At 34.7% G+C, this 22181-nt stretch overlaps 1 protein-coding gene across 3 annotated transcripts in view; it reads left to right on the top strand.

Annotated features, from left to right (window-relative positions):
- The first annotated feature begins 1348 nt into the window (after positions 1-1348).
- The window catches only part of GRM5 (glutamate metabotropic receptor 5), a 664926-nt gene continuing 644093 nt past the window's right edge, over positions 1349-22181 (top strand). For all 3 annotated transcript variants that reach the window (XM_063711323.1, XM_063711322.1, XM_024255290.3), the window contains exon 1: positions 1349-1436. The gene's annotated coding sequence lies outside the window, so the exon portion shown is untranslated. The remainder of the gene's footprint in view (positions 1437-22181) is intronic.

The following is a 22181-nucleotide window of genomic DNA, read 5'->3' as shown; positions in this document are numbered from 1 at the left end:
GGTAGATAATCGACACCTATCTCACACGCTTTGTTCTTCTTGGCAGATAATCTGGTGTATTAGTTAAGGTTCTTCAGAGAGAGAGAACCAATATGATGTATATGTATGTGTTTTTATACACAGATTTGTATATATGTGTACCTATATATACATATGTGTGTGTGTGTGTGTATGTGTGTGTGTTTGTGTGTGTTTATACAGAGAGATTTTTTTTTTAATTTAAGAAATTGGCTCACATGACTACGGAGGCTTGGCTCATCCAAAATCTGGTAAGAGTAGGCCAGAAGGCTGAAGACTCAGGAATTAGTCACAGTTAAAGTCCAAAGGCAGTCTACTGGTTGAATTCCTTCTTGCTCTGGTAGAATTCTAGATCAGTCTTTGTTCTACTAAGGCCTTCAACTGATTGTATGAGATTATGTAGGGTAAACTGCATATTTAAAATTTACCAATTTAAACGTTAATCTCATCTCAAAAGCACCTTAACAGAAACATCCAGGATAATGTTTGACCAAATATATGGACACCATGAGCTAGGCAAGTTAACATAATAAGTTAGCCATCATACTTGGTGTCTTACTTTTCTAAAAACTTTCTGCTGCTTCAGAAGAAGGAGACTTTCTACCCTTCAGAAGCTAATACTCTCTCTACCCTTACCCTTATTTTTTGATTTCTCTTATAACTTGTTCTTTCATCTGTCCTCCCAAACCCCACCTCCATCCCCTTATGACACCCTACTTTAGTCCTTCCAGTCTTCCCAGAAACTCGTCAGGTCTCTCCATTGATAAACTTTCTCTTGACCTTTTCAGGGTTGCTGTTCCTTGCCCTCATTTCACAGCCCAACTCCCCATTTCCCGTACTTCCATTCAGCACAGGAAACACAACTCTCACAGGTCAGCAGTAGGTTCCTAGTGGCTAGAACAATGAGTTTTTCTTTGTTCTCGTTCTTTGACATTTCTCTGTATCCTGGTCCTGTTATCTTCCTCTTCCCCATTGAATATCTCCCCATTTTGGTTTTCTGTGGTTTTGTCATCCTCTAATCATTTTATCTATTTCTCCTTCACTTGCTTTTCTTCTCCCTGTCATCCCTTATGTAGATGTTTCTCAAGTTCTATTCTCTGTCTTTTCCTTTAATCTCTTTATTTTTTCTGCCTGGATAAATATCTAAATTTTAATGGTTTTAAATATGTACTTAAAAAAAAAACGTGTTTCTAAATGTATGTCTTCTAAATTATTTCATTCTTCTGTATTTTAGCTTCCTGAACTAAAAATCTGGGAGTTATATGTAAAAATTTTCATTTTCTCATTTTTCTCACTTAGACCAATAAGCATTCCAGCAGGATCCTAACAAAGAAATACTTCTTCTACTTGAGTCATTTCCTTCATCTTTAGTGCCCAGCCATAATTTGAAGCTTCATAATCGCTTCTCTGGTTATTTGGTAAGTCCTGCTGACCGTTCCCACCTCTAATCTCTCTTTTTTGCATCTGTTTCTGTAATTTGCCGGAGCCTTCTTTCTAAATATGTGCCTAAACATGTCTCTCCTTGGTCTGTAGTGATTTTTGTGATGTCTCTTCAAAATGTGCTCCATCCAACATAATATCTGTTACTCTTTCAATTTATTATTACCATGTGATAAACCAATGTATACTTACTTCGTCATTTCTTAAATGTGAAAAATGAAACTTGAAGGACATAAGTCTGTGGTTGCTCTAATATCTGAAGATAGACCTGCAAATATGATTATAGTCCTGATTTTAATTTTTTGCTTATCATGCTGTTATACTAATTCAAACTAAGACAGCTTCTAAATAAATAAATACACAAATAAACAAAAGCCATTGGCATCTGTCATGAGAAATGAGTGTCTGTTGAGTAAAGGCAGTGATAATTCAAAGCAGTAGTTGTCAACCTGGCTAGATTATTAAAATCCCCAAGGGAGTTTTAAAAACGTTGATGCATAGGCATCACCAGAATCTCTGGAGGTGGGAATCTTACACCAGGATTTTTTTTTTAAAGATCACTAGTTGAGCCTAATCAAAAGCAAATTTGAGAACCAGCAGTTTCCCTTGCTATTTGAAGTGTACATATTTGAAAGTGGTCCATAGGATGTTATAAACACATATGTTTTTAAAAATCAAATTACTTAAAGCATAACAGAAGTGTTTAATTCTTTACCTATGCAAATGTATGAATTTCTCTTAGGAGGAAGTATAGTATTCAGAATTGGCAAACTAACTTATTGCAGAACAGTATCTTTGTTTCCCTCCCAGCTTTTTTGTAGTATGATTGACAAATAAAAATTACATGCATTCACTGTGTACAAACTGATGTTTTGAGACGCATATACATTGTGAAATAATTACCACAATACAGATAATTAACATATTCATTATCTCACATAGTTACCGTTTGTGTGTATGTGGTGAGAATACCTAGATCTACTCTTAGCAAATCTCAAATATACAACACATTATTATTAGCTGTAGTAATCATGATGTACATTAGGTCTATGAAATTTATTTATCTTTAAATGAAACTTTATGTCCTTTAACTAATATGCCCCCTTTTTCCTCACCCCCCAGCCACTAATAATCACCAATCTACTCTCCGTTACTATGAGTTTAACTTCTTTATAAATTCCACACACAAGTGAGAGCATGCAATGTTTTTCTTTCTGTCTGGCTTATTTTACTTAACATGGTGTCCTCCAGGTTCCTCCATGTCGTCACAAAAGATAGGGTTTCCTTTTTTCAAGCTGAATAATATTCAATTGAATAGTATATACCATACTTTATCCATTCAGTTGTAGATGGGCTTTTGTCAATAATGCTGCTATGAACATTAGAGTGCAAATATCTCTTTGATACAGTTATTTTAGTCCCATGGCTATAAACTCAGAATTGGGATTGCTAAACCATATGGTAGTTCTATTTTTAGTTTTTTGAGGAAACCCCATACTGTTTTCCATAATGGCTCTAAACAATTTACATTCTCACCAACAGTGTTAAAGGATTCTCCTTTCTCCAAATTCACCAACACTTGTCTTTCATTTTTAAAAATAATAGCCACCATAACAGGTGTGAAGTAATAGCTCATTGCTGTTTTGATATGCATTTTCTTGATGATTAGTGATGTTGAACATTTTTATATATACCTGTTGGTCATTTATATGTCTTCTTTGAGAAATCTTATCAGGTCCTTTGCCTATTTTAAAATTGTGTTTATTTATTATTATTCTTGATATTGAGTTACATGTGTTCCTTAATATTTTGAATATTGGCTTTTTATCAGATATGTGATTTGCATTTTTTCCCATTCTTTTGGTTGCCTTTTTGTTTTGTTGATTGTTTCCTTGGCTGTGCAAAGACTTTTAGTTTGCTGTAATTCCACTTATTCATTTTGGTGTTTGTCCCCTGTACATTTGGTGTAAAATTCAAAAAAGCATTGCCAAGAGCCATGTTAAGGAGCTTTTCCTTATGTTTTCTTTTAGAGATTTTATCGTCTCAGTTCTTACTTTTAAGTCTTTATTATGAGTTGATTTTGTGTAAGATGTATTATAAGGGTCCAGTTTCATTCTTTTTCATTTCACGGTATAATTCATTGAAGAGACTATTCTTTCCTTATTTGTATTCTTAGCACCTTTGTCAAAAATTAGTTGACTATATACATGTGGGTTTATTTCTGGGTACTGGTTTGTTTTTCACAGAATTCTTTGGGACTAAAATGTTCTCCAGAACATTTTGGTAAATACTGATGTAACAATTTTTCTCATAGGGGCACTGTTGGCATTTTGAATGGGATCGTTATGATGCTAGTTATTGCTAAGGACCTGCCCTACATGTTTCAGGAAGGTTAGCATTTCTGAACCCTGTTTAGTAAAATTCAGCAGCACTCCCCAGTGATTTCAATAATCAAGCACACTCCCGTAAATTACCTAGCACTTTCAAGTCAGTGATGCCATCCAAGGTTGAGAACTATTTTGTAGCTGGTCACTAGGCACAAAGAACAGGATGATTAAGTTTGTCAATTGGGAATGTTATTCACTGCAACTCTCTGAGTCTAGATCTTCCCCATTGTCTTTGGCCTATTACATAAAGCCTTGAACTCTGCTGGTATCATAGCTAGATTTGTCAAAGACTCATTCAGAGCATTACCAAAAGCTGCAGAGGCCCAAAGTTGTCAGAGAGGTTCTGTCTTGTGAAAATATCGGAAAACCTCATACGTCATGGGGACCATTGTACCAGTGATGTAGATGAGATTGCCTGGGCCAGAAAGACTTTGTGATCACATCAACTTTAGTTTTTCTTTCTCACATTTGAAATGGCCAAAAAAGATATTTTTTCTTAAATCACTCATCATATTCTGTCATTCCTCTACTGAACATTCCTTTATTGGTTTTCCATTGCTAAAGATTAAGATACAAGTTCTTAGTATGACATTTAAAATAACCATATCATAATAACAAGTAGCCTTCTTTACATACCTCGGCACACTCACATGCATACACCACCTCTCCATTTCTCCTTCTCTATCAATTACAGTCACATGACCATTTTCTGACTGAATCTCATTATTTGCTAAACAAGACATATAGTTTGTATCCCTAGGTTTTTGCTCTTATTACCTAGAATGGTCTTTTTCATTTGACAACCTGATGAAAATCCTACTTAATTTTTATAGCTTCTTAAAATTGTTACCTCCTCTGCATAAAGTTCTCCAACATTTCTATTTATCAGTCACTTTTCTGTTCATGGCTGCAGACACTATTATACAACCTGTCATAGAAATCCACCTTAAAATCTGCAAAGTGGTGTGTATGGTGGACAAAATCTTTTTCCTTTTCCTACATTCCTATCTGGACTCTCAGAGGAGAGCACTTCGCTAGACCGTGTGTCCTCTGGCATCATGCTAAGAAGGCAGTTTCCATCTTCTAGGAATCTCTTTATTGCCCCTGCTCATAAGATAAAGAGTAGTTAACATAATTTGTGAAACTTAGATGTAGAGTGAGAAACACTGGAAATGTACTTTACCATTCTCCTTGTTCTGACCACCTCACAGATGAGTAGGAAGATCAATGGAAGGACTCTTCTCTGTTTTCTGCTTCCATGTGGTACGAACATTTGGGTCAAAGTCCTACAGTTGCTTTCTAAAGGCAGGCCAAATATCCTCAATTACCCCTCCCCTCATCTGTCTCTGTGTCTGTCTTTTTACCTGTCTCTATCCCTTCATCTGTTCTGTGTTTCTCTTTATCTCCTTTCTCTTTTCCTATCTTTGGATGGGTTTTCTGTCAGTTTCTCTCATTGTCTTCCTCTCTCCTTTTCCTGTAAGTAACTGGTAAATGTGGAAGATCTGAATTATTTGTACCTGGCGAATTCAGCTCCTTCCTTAGGTTGAGTGTTCCAGACTATAAACATGGGTGAATATATAAGGATCCTTTTTGATGTCTATCTAAACCACATTCTTCAATCCAGTTTTACCATGAATACTGTGTGCTTTGGGGTTAGTAGGCATATGCTTTGCTGATTAAAAGGTTTTCACTTTGTTTTTATTTTCTTGTTTCTAGTTTTCCCATCAAATAGAACCAGTAGGACACCCTCCCTCCTACCTGATCTCCAGCATATTGCTGTATTGGAGGGAGGTGGTTGCAGAGAGTATTGGGAAAAAGGACGGTAGCAGCCATTTTGTGGTTATATTGATTCTGATTCTTCTAAAAATGCAGAATAAATGAGAAAGTTTGAGTCTTTCAGAGGGCAACTATTACAAAGGAAACCAGATTCCATTTAAATAAGACTCTTTTTGGATTAGACCAAAAAAATTAAATATTGATGGGAGAAATACACCATGGGGAGGAAGGCAGCCTCAGTAAGACTTGGTGTCTAGATGTGACATATTTGAAAATGTTTAAGTTTTGAAAGAATATAAGTGCATTTGAGATTCTTTACATGCCTTTGTTTTTTTCTAATTCCCATTTTTCCAAAATACCATCCAGATGTCTTTGCTGTGGTTTTTTTTAAAATGACGATCTAAACTCTTTTAAGTCCTAGTTTCTGAAAACAAAATCCTGCTTAGCATAATTTTTTATTTAACAAAATTTGTGGTTTAAAAATAATTCTAATTATTGGGTTTTTTTTTTTCCATGCATCTGATATAAGGAGAGCTACTGACTCATTTAACATGTTTTAACCTATACTTTGCAATGTTGCACTAAATAAGAAAACCAGTTGTGGTTCCTACTCTTAGAAATTTTACAGTCTAGCAAAATAGATAGCTCAAATAACTGTTTGAGCTAATCAACTTATGTTTTCTTAGTGTGATTCTATGTAGATTAAAAAATTTTGACCACTCACCAAATTATACAACTGATAATATTTTTTTCATTCAAGGACAAAAATAAATAGCAAATATTATATTCTGCATACTTGAGAGAGATGATCCTTGTCGTTTTCCTTTAAATATAGAATGATTTTCAGTCTAACTTATTTAAATGTTATCAGAATATTTTCTGAGGCAGAGAAGAATCATATTACTAAAATATGTTAAATCTAAACATCCTTTTGTTCAAGAAACAAACATTTTCAGAGAATTAACATTACCCTCATTGTTGATTATATTGAGTATGTTAACAATAATGGGACTAGAGAATTTAGTGTGATTACATGTCTATCTTTCCACCTGTTCAGTCTCACATGTGGTGGCTAGTGGCAAACATTAGACATAGTCAAAATAAACTTTGAAAGTCCCTAAGAAAGGTATATTCAAGGAGATGATTATCTTGTATCTCTACCCCAACAAAACTAGTACTTTCCAAATATTAGATGTCTCTTTTGTAAGTAATGAATGATGTAGTTAGTTTATGTTCAGGGCTGTGCAGCAGGTTTAAATTTCATTATATTACCCTTGCATTATCAATGTCACTATCTGGTCCTTGAAAAATGGTCATCCCTCAAGTCTCTTTAAGTTCTACCCAGAATCGAGCTATCACCACTAGATTGTCCTATCACTTTGTATGTTTTATCTTTTTGTTCCTCTCGGACTGTCCAATTTCTACACTCAAATTTTGTTTCTGGCTTAGGCTTTTTCTTGGATAGCTTATTTAGAGTCCCTCTCTGCTTTAGAAACCTTGTCTGATACCTCACCCAATTGACTCTCATCCCTCTCTACCCCCTTAGTTTTGATATCACTCATATCTACAGTCAACAACACTTATCTTCTGATCTATCTCTCTCCCATTGCTTCTCCTGCCCTGTTTTCCAAGGAGAATTGGACACACATTGTCACATTGTAATTATTTTCATAAACATTCTGAATTTGAGTCCCTGTCTCCCCACTGTTGCCTCAAAGGAAGGTCATGATCAACACAGAAACGACAACTTCTTCCTGAGATTAATCTTTAAAAGTTGAGATGGGCAATGATTTGAACTGGGATTTAACAAGCTGGGAGCCCAACTTGAAGCGTCATGTTGCTTACTGTTAGGGAATTCAGAGTAACTGACCTGTCCAGACAGCTGGTATAGCCGAACTGCCAAGGATCTATTTGTAAAATTCACTCAGGAAATGTATGGAAAATAACTCATTCCAAGAGCAAAGAGGTAATCTGACAAGCTAAATTCATGGACAATGGGGAAGGTAGTTATAAGTATGAGAATATGAGCTGCTCAGATTCCTCAAAGGCAGCATAAATAACAAGATATGTGTAGGTCTAATGATACATTAAATATGCTTGTCCTAAAAAGTTTTCAGCCATTGCATCATTGTCCTTGGCTCTCTCTCCTCTCCTTCTATTTAATTTTCCTCTAATCCTGTCTTTCTGTTCAGTTCTAATGTATGCAGTTTAACTGTCTTTTTTCACATCTTGTCACTTACTGTCTACCGCTGCCTTCAATGTCTCACCATACATGCCAAGTGACTTTTGAAAATGATTTCCTAAACACAAGTATAATTCATTCCTTAAGAGGAAATATGTCGTGAGCTGTTAAGATCATAACTCTTTTTCAGCCTGATGAATAACCCTCTCAAGTTTTTGCCCTGTGTATTCTCTACAATATCAGACATGCTGAACAGTCAATGCAGGGACCTCATCATTATCATTCCAGGTTGACATGGTCTGTTGAAATGCAAGTACATATTTTATGGTGACTATGCTATCTGTTTGCCTGAGTGAAAGGATGTCCATGGTAATAGCTATATAAGATTATTGCTGGATGTGTATAATTTATTTATTATAATTATTATAATTCTTCAGGGAAACATTACTTATAATTCAGCAATTCACTTTATCATCTGAATGTTTCTAGGCTTGATTAATGGGCCAATTTTGTATAGTTATAGTATGGCATTTTCTTATTTTGTTCACATAACTTTTTAAAACATATAGCCTTATATACACATACATATGTGCATATATGTGTGTATATATAAATATATGCTCAAATTGTGTGTGTGTGTGTGTGTGTATAATAATCTCTTTCAACTTAGTGATGCTGCCATGAGATCATCAGATCATCAGATAATCATTTTGGAAATTATAACAATTCATGCCCAAAGCATGATCTACATAACATCTTTGGGCATAGTTCTTCACTAAAGTCTAATTGTCATATATATATTTGCATTTGTATTTGTAGGTAGATTGCAACACTTTTAGGTATTACATATTATATAATGTACTATATTACATTTCTTATATGTTTACTTTATAAGATATATAATAATGTACCTGATATAAATAAATCTTCATCATAGGTCACTTTTTTAGATGTAATGCTAAATATTTTAAAGGTTTATGTTATTCTCATCAATTTTTACTTTTTATTTGTCATCTGCCTCTGTGTCTTAGCTAGTTCTTTTGGTTTTATAAGAAATTATAGAATTTTAGAGCTGGAAACCCTTACTGAGCATCAAAAGACTAGAGCCACTTATCTTTGAAGCAGTCACATGTTTTCTGACTTGACCACAGGCTCTGTTCACTCAGCCTGAGTTGTCTGACTGAATCATGGGGAAGGCTTTAATTCACTTTTCTGCCCTACTACCCTCTGAAGACTGTTACTTCCTCTATATTCTGGAGATGGAAAACAGAAAATAAAATAAATGGAATACAAATTCTTATTTGTGTAAATTGTAATGCCAAGCACTCATATTTTCTCAACCAAGTTGTCTTTGCTTTGCCGACTTTTAGCAGCTATTTCCTAGTGACAGCTCAAAATTTCTGTATAGCTTAATTTTGGGAGCAGCAGTCTGGTGGAAGGGTCAGTCAAGGCAGTTTTAAATCTGGATGTGCCCAGAAGGCACTCTCTTTTTATTTAGGTTATATAATACAAATAAAAAGAGCAAGTACACCTTCTAAAATGCTTCTTTTTGGTTTTATGTAAAATTTGAAAAATGTCAATGTGTTTATGAAACAGTACTACTTTATGAAACAATATTTGATTTCACCTTGGGATTTTATGTAGATTATTTAGGGGCAGGTGCTAAAGCTCCCCACAGACTATTTCTAGGCCTTATCAATAACCAGGCAACTTAGTTTATTTGAAAATAGTTTGTTTTATATAAAACAAATGTTTTATATATATATATATATATGCTGTTTTTAACAAATACATGTTTTAACACATATATGCTGTTTTTAAGTGGTATTTTTAAATAAATATGTACATATATACTGTTTTTTAATGACTTTTATTTATTTTTTTTTTTTGCAGTACCAACTATCAAGGCTTGAAAGCTAAGGGTATTCAAGATTAACATTATTTTTAAGTAACATTTTGTTAATGGGAAAGTCATTCATCCATTATACCAATGATTCTTTTATTTTCCTCCCTCCCTCGCTTCCTTCCTTCTTTTGTTCTCTTTCTTTTTGATTGAAAAATAATAGTTGTGTACATTTATGAAGTACAATGTGATGTTTTGATCTATGTATATGTCGTAGATAAGATTCAAGAAAGCTAATTAACTTACCTATCAGCTCACTAACATCATCATTTATTTGGGGTGAGAATGTTAGAAATCAATTTCTTAAGCAATTTAAAATTTACAATACATAATTACTAACTGCAGTCACTGTGCAGTACAATACATCACTAAAAGTTATTCCTCTAGTCTAACTACAACTTTGTATCCTTTTATCAGCATCTCCACTTTACCTATCCGTGGCATCCCCTAACCCCTCCTCAGTCTCTGTTTTTATGATACCAACTTTTTTACATTCTACGTATATGGGAGACTATAAGCAGTTATCTTTCTCTGCCTGACTTATTTCTCTTAACATAATGTCCTCCAGTTCTATACGTGTTGTTACAAATGACAGCGTTTCATTCTCTTTTAAGGTTTATTATATTCCATTGTGTGTATACCATATTTTCTTTATCCTTTCAATTGTTGATGGACCCTTACGTTACTCTCAAATCTTGGCTATTTTAAATAATGCTGAAATGAAAATGGAAGTGCAAATATCTTTTTACCATACTGATTTCAATCTCCTTGGAAACATACTCAGACATGGGATTGCTGGATCATATGGTAATTATATTTTTAGCTTTTTGAGGAACCTACATGTATTCTCCAAAATGATTGTACTGATTTACATTTCCACCAACAGTGTACAAGAGTTCCTTTTCTCCACATCCTCATCAATACTTATACATCTTTTTTATAGTAGCCATTCTAGCAGGTATGAGGTGATATCTTATTTTGTTTTTAATTTGCATTTCCAAAATAGAGATGTTGAGCATTTTTTCATGAATCTATTGGCCATTCGTATGTCCTCTTTTGATAAATGTATATTCAGATCCTTTACCCATTATTAACAGTTTTTTTTTCAGTTGAGTTATTTGAGTTCTTTATACATTTTAGATATTAGCTCCTTATCAGATATGTGGTCTGCAAATATTTTTTTCCAATCCATTGGTTGTCTCTCCACTCTGTTGTTTACTGTGCTATGCAGAAACATTTTAATTTGATACAATCACATTTGTCTATTTTTGCTTTAGTTGCCTGTATTTTTCATGTTGTATCTATGAAGTCAGTGCCAAAACCAATGTCATGGAGATTTTCTCTACGTTTACTTCTAGTAGCTTTGAAATTTCAGATCTTATGTTTAAGCATTTTAAATTTTTAAATTTTTTCCATAAGTTATTGGGGTACAGGTGGCATTTGGTTACATTAGTAAGTTCTTTTTTTTTTCCGTTAACATTTAATTTTTAATGTTTCTTTAAACATAACTCCGATAAAGGTCAAACATTAAGAAAGAACTGTAAAAAGGTAAAATGAGCCTTGGTACTGTGTTCAGAAATGCCTCCTGTTAACACAGATAATGGATTTATAGGTTGGAAGTAAAATTTTTTTCAAATGCATTAGCACAAATTGTTAAAATGGTGAGGACTTGGGTATACCCCATCAATTTATTAAATTGAGTGTAACTAAAACAAGAGTGGGAGGCAGCCAATAAATGACGGGCATGGTGCTTCCGCCAACAATACAAGAATAATTATGATGTAAATGTTGCTATCAAGTCAAAAGATACAATTTAACAGTAAATAACTACATTTCCAGGAAGAAACTACTTGGGGAAGTACTGCTTTTGTACCTTTAAGGCAATAATATTACTATTATTAATAAAAATGACTGAGCACTATGTGCTGTGTTTTTCTGAAAATAAAATTATAAACAATGAGGTATGTTTGTAAGGATCAGCATTTTATTTTATGAGTCATTTTAAATGTTAAATTTAGATACATTCTTCAATGACCCATAAATGTAACATTATTTTTATATTTTCATGAGTTTTTGCAACCACATACCAAAGCTTCTTCATTAGCATATGAATAATTACCTTTGTATAGAGGAAGTTAAATAGATAGTGAGATCCTTTCTTTACATTAGTAAGTTCTTTAGCGGTGATTTGTGATATTTTGGTGCACCCATCACCTGAGCGGTATACAGTGCACCATATTTGTAGTTTTTTATCCCTCCCTGCCTCCCACCATTCCCCCCAAGTCCACAAATCCATTGTATCACTTTATGCCTTTGTATCCTCACAGCTTAGCTCACATATTAGTGAGAATATATGGTGTTCGGTTTTCCATTCCTGGGTTACTTCACTTAGAATAATAGTCTCCAGTCTCATCCAGGTTGCTGCAAATGCCGTTAAGTCATTCCTTTTTATGGCTGAGTAGTATTCCATGGTATAAATATACTACAGTTTCTTTATTCACTCGTTGATTGATGGGCATTTGGGTTGGTTCCATGATTTTGCAATCGTGAATTGTGCTGCTATAAACATGTGTGCAAGTATCCTTTTCACATAATGACTTCTTTTCCTCTGGGTAGATACACAGAAGTGAGACTGCTGGATCAAATTTAAAATCCATTTTAAGTTTATTTTTGCATATGGTGTAATAGGATGGCCCAATTTCATTTTTCTGTATGTGGATATCCAGTTGTCCCAACATAATTTATTGAAAAGACTCTCCTTTCTCCACTGTGTGTTCTTGACATCTTTGTCAAAAATCACTTGGCTATAAATACTTGAGTTTATTTCCAGGCTCTCTATCCTGCTTCATTGGTTAATGTCTCTACTTTTATGGCAGTACCATGTGTTTTGATTATAATGTATTATAATGTGTTACTAGCTTTATAATATATTTTGAAAAAAGATAGTGTGATGCCTACAGCTTTGCTCCTTTTGTTCAAAATTGCTTTGGCTATTCGTGGTTTTTCTGGTTCCATACAAATTGTAGGATTTTTTTCTTTATTTTTGTGAAAAATGACATTGGAATTTTAATAGGAATTTAATTGACTCTGTAGATAGCTTAGTTTGAATGGACATTTTAAGACTTTCTCCACTTTTATTCAACATAATACTAAAAGCTCTAGCCAGAATATTAGGGGAAAAAAATAAAAAATGATTCATTCAGGAAGGGAAGAGGTAAATTTGTCTCTGTTTGCTGATGACATGACCTGATATATAGAAAATTTTCAAGACTCTACCAAAATACTGTTAGAACTAATAAATTTAAGTAAAGTTGCAGGTTACAAAATCAATATACAGAAATCAGTAGCATTTCTATAACAACAAGCTGTCTGAAAAGGAAATTTTTAAAAATTTGATTTACACTAACATCAAAAAATAAAATAAGAGAAAATTTTACCAAGGAGATGAAGATTTATACACTGAAAACTATAAAATATTGATAAAAGAAAGTGAAGAAGATACAAGTAAATGCAAAATATCCTATGTTCATGAATTAAAATAATTAATATTGTTAAAATGTCCATAGTACCCAAAGCAATTTACAGATTCATTAAACCAATGATTTCTAACCTCAGATTCAAATGCACATGAATGGACTTCAGCAAGGAGAAGAATACCCAAAAATTTAAACAAAATTCACATGGATACACACTTTATTGTAGAAAAGGCCTATAATTCATGGAGGCATACTGGATTATACTAGTACATATGAACTACATATGCTTAACCAAAACCCCCAATTCTGAAATCTTACTATGATAGCAATTTATTTCTTCCTCACTTAAAATTTCAGGGTAATATGTAGCCTTACTTTCTGAAATGCTCTCAGGTTCAGTTTTCTAAAATTTTTTTCCCACCATCTTATGATATTTATTGCTAGGTGGCACATAAAAAGATCAGCATTTCAGCCAACATAGAGATGCCATTCCTTTAAAGGCAAGTCTGAAAATTGTACCATGCTTTCAATGAACTCCCCATTGATTAGAACTTAGAAATAAAATCCTCATTCTGGGTGGACATGTGTTGAGGATAAAGGATTCTATTACAGTGGAGAAAGTAATTAATAGATATTAGGGACAACCAGCACTTTCTGGCACAAACATACATTGTAAAGTGCTTAGAGCAATACCTGGTAGATAATAAGTACATATTAAATTTTAGCTATTTTAACTGTGGATCTAGGGTATAAAAACTGGAAAAATCTGGTAGTAGCAGAGAAGTCAAGGTAATATGACTTATAAATTAATTGCCTCATGTAATATTGTCTTAGTTGTTTTATATGTAATTTGTTTATATTTTGAGTGGATTAAAATAATAAAATCTAATAGATTTAAATTCATATGTATTTTTCCCTCAGTGCTTGGTACACAATAATAGAACTGTTAGTTTACATAATTCCTGTGAGATAACTTTGATTTGTGATCATCGAAACAGCATTTTATCTGGTATGAGACTTTAGCCTTAGGTATTATTTCCCTACATAGGAATATATATTCTAGATTTGAACTAAAAGAACAATTGTTCTATAGTGATTATCTTGCGCCACTCACACCCCACATTGTTCTATTCAATGCAAGAAAAAGGGTTCTGAATATTAAAAAGAAATCTCATGCCAAGTGAAATATATTTTTGTATACCTGAAAGCACAAGTCTGGGATATAATATGTCAATATTTCTAAGCTATCATAAGAGTGAATATTATTACATAGATATTATTATTGATGTTAACTATTTCTACATGACACATTTGGTAGCCAGCTGTCCAGTCAAGACTTTGGAGCATCTTTGATTTTGAACTTCGTAAAACCTATTTATAAACTCCATAGGAAACTAGATCCATTACTTTATATACCTGCCACATGCCTAGAACTAAACAGCATTACTATTTTCCTTATTTGGAATATTTAGAATTAAATATCATTTATTTTTTCCATCAAGATGGAAGGCAAGGTGTTATAGTAAACCTGACATATTAATTTAATATTTTTTATCAAGAGGATTCAAATATTAGACTGGGAATTAGAATATGTGAGTTTTATTGCTCCCTTTTACTCCAAGAGGTAATTTGTATGTTTTTTTTTAAACTAATTTATAAGGGTTGGTTTCTAATTCTAATTCCATTTATAACTGTGTGGTCATGAAAGGGTGATCCAGATTTCCGATTTTATAATGTCAAATAATCCAATTCTAAAAATATCTAAGATTTATAACCACACCTAATCTTTGTGGGTATTATTATGAATGAAAGAATTTTTTTTTTTAAGAAAAGGTATTGACCAAGACTTTTGCATTTCAGTTGTAAGTTATAGGAAAACAATTTAAAATAAATTATTATTAATTTATTTGAAATACATTATTAAAATTGGGAGAAGTTTCTTGGAAGGCAACAAAAGCATCTATCTTGAAGACATTTCATGACCAGATGAATCACAGTGCTAGGTGCAGGAGATAACATGATCAGTCAGTCTTGGGCGTATGTCCACTCTTGTGTTTGCAGTACAAGGGGAAGCAGAAAATAAGAGTATTAGACAGATGCCAACAGTAAAACTAAAATTAGTTTCTAAAATGCTTTTGATCAACAACTGCATCATTGGTGTGAGTTATCTCCTCTTACGAGGGTAAACTGAGTGAACATTTGCAAATAGAAATACAATATAATACAAATGCATTAAGATTTTATATAGTATTTGTGCATTTATGTGTTTTTGTAAATCTAGATAATTGTCCAAATAAAAACTCACACATTCATTTGCTAGGGCTGTCATAACAAAATTCTAAAAATTGAGTGGCTTAAAACAACAGAAATTTATCTTGTGATCCTGGTGGTAGAAGTCTGAAACCAAGATGTTGGTGTGGTTGGTTCTTTCTGAGGCCTGTGAGGAAAGGCTCTGTTCAAGGCCTTTCTCCTTAGCTTGTTATGGCTGCCTTCATACTCACATGTCATTCTCCCTATACACATTTCTGTGTCACAATTTCCCTTTTTTTTTATAAGGACATCAATTATTTTGGATTAGGGTTCACTCAATCTCATTTTAACATGATTACCTCTATAAAGACCTTATCTCCAAATAAAGTCATATTTTGAGGCACTGCAATTTAGTTCAACATATTAATTTGTGGAGGAACAATTCTACTCATAACAACTGGAATGAGACCATAAAACCACAGGCTTAATGGATTTGATCTATTCTAGTAGTAGCCTTTTTATTCCTGGTTCCATTTCTTCCATCACTGACATATAATGTCATTGTTGTAAGAAGAATGCCCCTGCCCCCCCCCCCCAACACACACACATATAGTGAGGATGTCCACATTTTCCTCTACTCCAGTAGCTCCTCTACTAGTCAGGTAGGACTTACTCAGGTTATGGAAGGTGGGGCCAAAAAAAAAAAAAAGTCTTCCCCAAAGTGTTATGCTTGGTGGCCATATGGATAGTTAGAATTAGTGGCCATATGGACAGTTTGGTCTATCAAACTGATTGTCCCAGAGCAACTCATGCTGGTACGTATCCCTCCACAGTCTGTGGCAACTCTTATTTGGAAAATGTCCAGAGGTGCCCTCCCTGTGGTTTCCAAAATCACTGTTGTTTTTTTTTTTTTTTTTTGGCATTATATGCTCAATGACTATTTCCATGTGAGCCCCTCAAGACCAAAGAAACGAGAAACAGAGATTTTCAGCCTTTTCCACACATTTTTTTGGATACTTCTTTCTCTACGACCACACAGCTCTGGAAATGAGCCTGATTCACCTGCCCAGACTATTCCAAGTGAGTATCCCTTGGATGACCTTGATTTACTTTCTGCCAGCATTCCTCAGCCTAGTTGACTTCAAGCCATGAGATCGGAGAGATTTTACTGAAACTAAGTCTCAAAAAGAGAAAGGTTGACCGTAAATATATATACCTACAATATACCTGAAAAAACCAAGTATAAAACAAATTAAAGAAAGGTTGGAATCTAGGACCTGTATTTTTCTCTGAGGCTACTTGGTTTCTATGTAGATATTTTGACCCACTCATCAATGATATGAAGTAAATAGACATTATCAATTAACCACCACCACTTACCAAATATAATGTATTCCACACTTTTTTGCTAGAGTGCCAAGGACCATCTTTCCTTATATGACCTTAGCTAGATAGAAACAATCAAGAGATTTTTCCTAGAACAATAAGATGAAAAGGCCCACTCCGTCAAAATATAATTTAAAAAATATTTATATAGATGGCTTTCATACAAGTATATATTGAACACATTTCAAAATGTATTTAATTCTCTGAGGGAGCCAGCAAGATGGTAAAGTAGGTTCAAAAAACATTTGTACAGATTTTTGCAATCAGCCAGAAAAGAAATGTATAAATACATTTGTCAAGTTAAAATAAAAAACTGGCTAATATCCTACATGCCAATTATACTATAACCTTTGGGGTTATCTTTTCTACTATACGAAAATAATCTCCATTTTTTCTAAAAAAAATTTGCAAGTTCAGAATTTTTTCTTAGTTTAATGAATTCACAATATTTATAGAATCTATGAGTAGGGTCCTAATCAACAGCAAGAGAAATTTACTTATGAGTACATTCACCTTAAAAACAAGATAACCTTTAATTATGTGTTTTATTTAGAAAACCATTTTCACATTACTTTTTTTAGTGGCTACATAACTTTGCATTTTTTAAATACTCTTGGAAAATTTGGATAGGTCTATTAGTGCTTGAGTGTGGTACAGAAAAACATAAAAGTATCTTTTTGTGTTGTTTCCATATTTTAGATATTTTTTCTTAACTACTCTAAAGTTGTATAATGCCTGTCATAGCTTCATAAGAAAAATCAATCTTTAAAATTGTTTTCTCGTAAAAAATTAAATTTTTTTCATCACCTGGCATTCAGCTATATGTTAATTATTACAAGCAACTAAGGTCTTACAATTTATTATCCACTTGTATGACCACCTTTACTTTTAGCAACGTAGTGGACTACAAAAAAATAACAAATAAAAAGCGGAAAAGTGACATCGAGATGACACAGTAGAAGGCAATGTGCTCAAATTCCCCAACAACAAGAATTCTGTAGCCATTCACAGGTAAGTCTCTCTGCAGTAGCCTTGGTATTTAGGCAGGAGTTTTGTGAAACCCTGGTAAAGCACAGGACCCAGGAAGACTGTTTTGAGAATACAGAACAGCAACCAGGTTGCGGATCCACTGGTGATGTTCTCAGGCTCAAACCCAGAATCAGTTCCATTCCCCAAAGGCTTTGGCTACAGCACCATTTGGCCTTGAGCCTCCAACTAAAACCATTTGCCAAGGGAACCAGAAGGAATCACGAACACCAGTGTCTCATCAAGAAAAGATCATTTTCCTGTTGACATTGATCTCTGCAATGGACCTGAAACTTGTCCTGTGGCTCAATTCCAGTCCAGCCCAGTTGAAGTTCCAGCTTACAACTGCTCACACAAGGACCACAGAGAGACTTTCCCATATGTTGCACACAGAATCTGAGCCTCCATAAGGGGCTTACCAGCCTTCATCCCATAGCAGATCTTGAGCAAGCCCAGTCTCACCTCTGGGACCTCTTGTTGCAATCAGGAAACTATCCTACTTGTGCAGGGACCCACACGGATATGTGCATCCAGCTGAGCTAATGAAACAGGCTCACCAGCCTCTGTCTCACATCATATTCTGAGGGGGCCCTATTTTGGCTCCAGCTCCTGGCACTGTAGTCCATGAACTATTCTGCCTGTGCAGGATCCTGCTGGGAAACACATGCCTGCCTTACTCAGTGAGATGGGCTTGACAGCCACCATCCTACAGGAGGGCCAAAAAGCCCCTTTATCAGCTCCATTTTCTCCTGCTGCAGTCAGAGACCTATCTTTCCTGTGCCAAGACCTCCTGAGAGACATACACCCATCTGAACCAAGGAGATGGACTCCCAACCTCCATTTCACAACAGATCACCAGGAGGCCCAGCTCTCCTCCAGCCACACATGCTGTAGTCAGAAACCTCTCCTGCCTGTTTAAGATGCTGCTGAGATACATGCACCCATCTGAGCCAAAGAGAAAGGCTCACAGTTAGCCATCCCACAGCAGATCCCAAAGGCGCCCTGTCTCAGCTCTGACCCTTTGTGCTGCAGTTGGAGACCACTCTCACTGGTGGAGAGACATGCTAGGAGATACATACCTATCTGAGCCAAGGAGATGGGTGCACCAACCTCTACCCGACAGCAGATTCTGAATGGGCCCTCATTCAGTTCCAAGCCCTTTCACTGCAGCTGGTGAACTATCCCACTTCTGCAGGGAGCTTCAGTGAGATGTATGCCTGGCAGAGCCAATGAAACAAGTCACCAGCCTCTGTCTCATAGCAGATCCTGAGGGGGCCCAATCCCTGCTCCAACCCGTTTCACTGCTGCTGAGGGACCATTCTGCCTCTAAAGAGTAGTGCTTGGGGATTGTACCTGTCTGGGCCACTGGGAAAATCTCTGGCTCAAGTTTCTGGCCAGCTTTCCCACAAAGCTGAGGTACCCCCACCTTGAGTTTTCCCCAGGTCCATTTGGGCCAGAAAAATCATGCTGATCACAGAGCCCTTGCAAGACTTGTGGCAAACCTGTGCTTACAGCACCAGAGCACCCTCTACGGCTTAGACAGCTGCAGCGGTGACAGGCTCTGGCAACACAACAATCTGGTTAAAACCTCTAGAAGGCCCAATGAGAAGAATGAGCACAGGCAAAACCAGATTTTGAAGTTTGGAATAAATATATAATCCCTCGAGGCTCATGCAATATCACACGTCCACAAGAATCAACATTAAAAGAAGTATGATGTCACTAAAGCATCAAAGCAAAGCACCAGAGACTGACCCTGAATTAATGAAGATGTGTGATCTCTTAGAAAATAAAATCAAAGTAGCTGTTTTAAGGAAACTCAATACAATTCAAGAAAACACAAAGAAATTGTTCAGAAACTCATCAGAGAAATTCGGTAGACATAATAATACAGGATACCGGAGCTGAAAAAGACAACCAGTAAAATGAAAAATACAATAGAAACAATCAACAGTAGAGTCAAACAGAAGAAATAATCATTTAACTTGAACATAAGCTATTTGAAAATACATACATATTATAATCAGACTCTCAAAGGTCAAAGACAAAGAGAGGATTCTGAAAGATGTGAAAGAAAAGAGGCAAACACATAAGAGTGTTCAAATACCCTTGGCAACAGACTTCTCAGCAGAAACCTTGCAGGCCAGGAGGGAGTGGGAACATAGGGTGCTGAAACAAAGAAACAGAAAACACTGTCAACCACTAGTACAGCACCGGGGAAAGCTGTCTTCAGAAATAAAGTAGCAATAAATACCTTCCCACTCAAACAAACTAAAGGAATTTATTACTATCAAACCTGTCCTACAAGTAATGCAAAAAAAAAAAAAAAAAAGGTGGGGGTGTTCTCTAAATTGAAAAAAAATGATGCTATCATGTAATAAGAAAACCTGAAGATATAAAAGTATACCTGAAGACATAAAAGCCATTGGTAAAATAAGGTATATAGACAAAATATATTTACTTTAATACTTTACTACTGTAATCATTGTTTGTAAAGCATATCTTTAGTATAAAGACTAAATACAAAACTACCAAAGTATTTACATTAATTTGTTATGAAATAAATAATATAAGAAAATATAAAATGTAATACCAAAAATTTTAAAGGACAAAATGAAGTTCAATATGCATTTTTTTGTTATTTGCTTTTCTTTGCATTCAAAGTTAAGTTGTTATCAGTTTAAAATAACTTGCTATGACAATAGAATACTTTTTGTAAGCCTGATGATAACCATAAAAAAAACACCTATAAAAGACACTAAAAATAAAAAGGGAGGAATTGAAACATACTATGTGAAAAAAAAAAAAACACTTATGCACAAGGTAAGACAATAAGAAAGGAAGAAAGGGTTTACAAAAGTACTAGAAGACAAGTAACAAAATGGCTGTAGTGAGTTCTTACCCATCAGTAGTTACCCTGAATAGAAATAGATTAAATTCTCCAATTAGAGGACATAGAATAGCTAAATTGATTTTTTTTTAAATTACATGCTGTCTACAAAAAACTTACTTCATCTGTTAAAAACATTGAGACTAAAAGTGAAGAGATGGAATAAGATATTCCATGCAAACAGAAACCAAAAGAAGGCAGAAGTAGCTATACTTATGTCAGGTAAAATAGACTTTAAGTCAAAAACTGTAAAAAGAGACAAAGAAGGCCATTATGTAATGATGAAGGGGACATTACAGGGAAAGGATTTAGCAATTATAAATATGTATGCAGTCCACATGAGAACACTTATATACAGAAAATATTAATAGATCTAATGACAGAGTTAGACCACAATAAATAGGAGATTTAACACCCCATTTTTAGCAATAGATCATTCAGAAAAAATGTCAACAAAGAAAGATTAGTGTTAAACTACATTCTAAACACAATAGAACTAATAGATATTTAAAGAACATTCCATCCAACAGCCTCAAAATGCACATTACTCTCAACAGCACATGGAACATTCTGCAGAATAGACCATGTTAGACCACAAAGCAAGTCATAAGTAAGTTTAAAAAATCAAGTTGTATTAAGTATCCTCTCTGACCCCAGTGGACTAAAGTTATAAATTAATAACAGGAGGAACTTTAGAACCTATACAATACATGGACATAAACAACATACTCTTCAATAACAAATAGCTCAATGAATAAATTAAGAAAATTAACAAAATTTTTTTGAGACAAAAGGGGAAACAAAATAACCTACGGGATATAGCAAAAGCCCTAAATGTATAAATGACTAAAAATGTACAGTGATATGGCTTGTGTCCCCACCCAAATCTCATATTCAATTCCCACATGTTGTGGGAGGGACCCAGTGGGAGGTAACTGAATCATGGGGGCAGGTCTTTCCTGTGCTGTTCTTGTGAAAGTGAGTAAGTCTCACAAGATCTGATGGTTGCTGTAACAGGGGGTTTTCCAGCACAAGCTCTCTTTGCCTTATCCACGGAAGATGTGCCTTGCTCCTCCTTGCGTTCTGCCATGATTGTGAGGTTTCCCCAGCCACGTAGAACTGTGAGTTCTCCACTAAGCCTCTTTCCTTTGCAACATGCCCAGTCTTGGGTGTGTCTTTATCAGCAGCATTAAAATGGACTAATACAATCAATGAAGCAACAAGTTTGTTGTTTGAAAAGATAAACAAAATTTACCAGCCTTCTGCTAAACTAAGGAAAAAAGAGAGAAGACCCAAATAAATAAAATCAGGAATGACAAAGGAGTCATTATAAATTATACCATGGAAATATAAAGAATCATCAGGGACTACTATGAATCTATATCAACAAATTGGAAAACCTGAATGAAGAAGGCAAATTCTTGGACACAAACAACTTACTAAGATT

The sequence above is a fragment of the Pongo abelii genome, chromosome 9 (assembly GCF_028885655.2).
Source record: "Pongo abelii isolate AG06213 chromosome 9, NHGRI_mPonAbe1-v2.0_pri, whole genome shotgun sequence".
NCBI classification, from domain to species: Eukaryota; Metazoa; Chordata; class Mammalia; order Primates; family Hominidae; genus Pongo; species Pongo abelii.
Note: the sequence above shows the minus strand (reverse complement) of the source record. Positions and strands in the feature narration are given on the sequence as shown.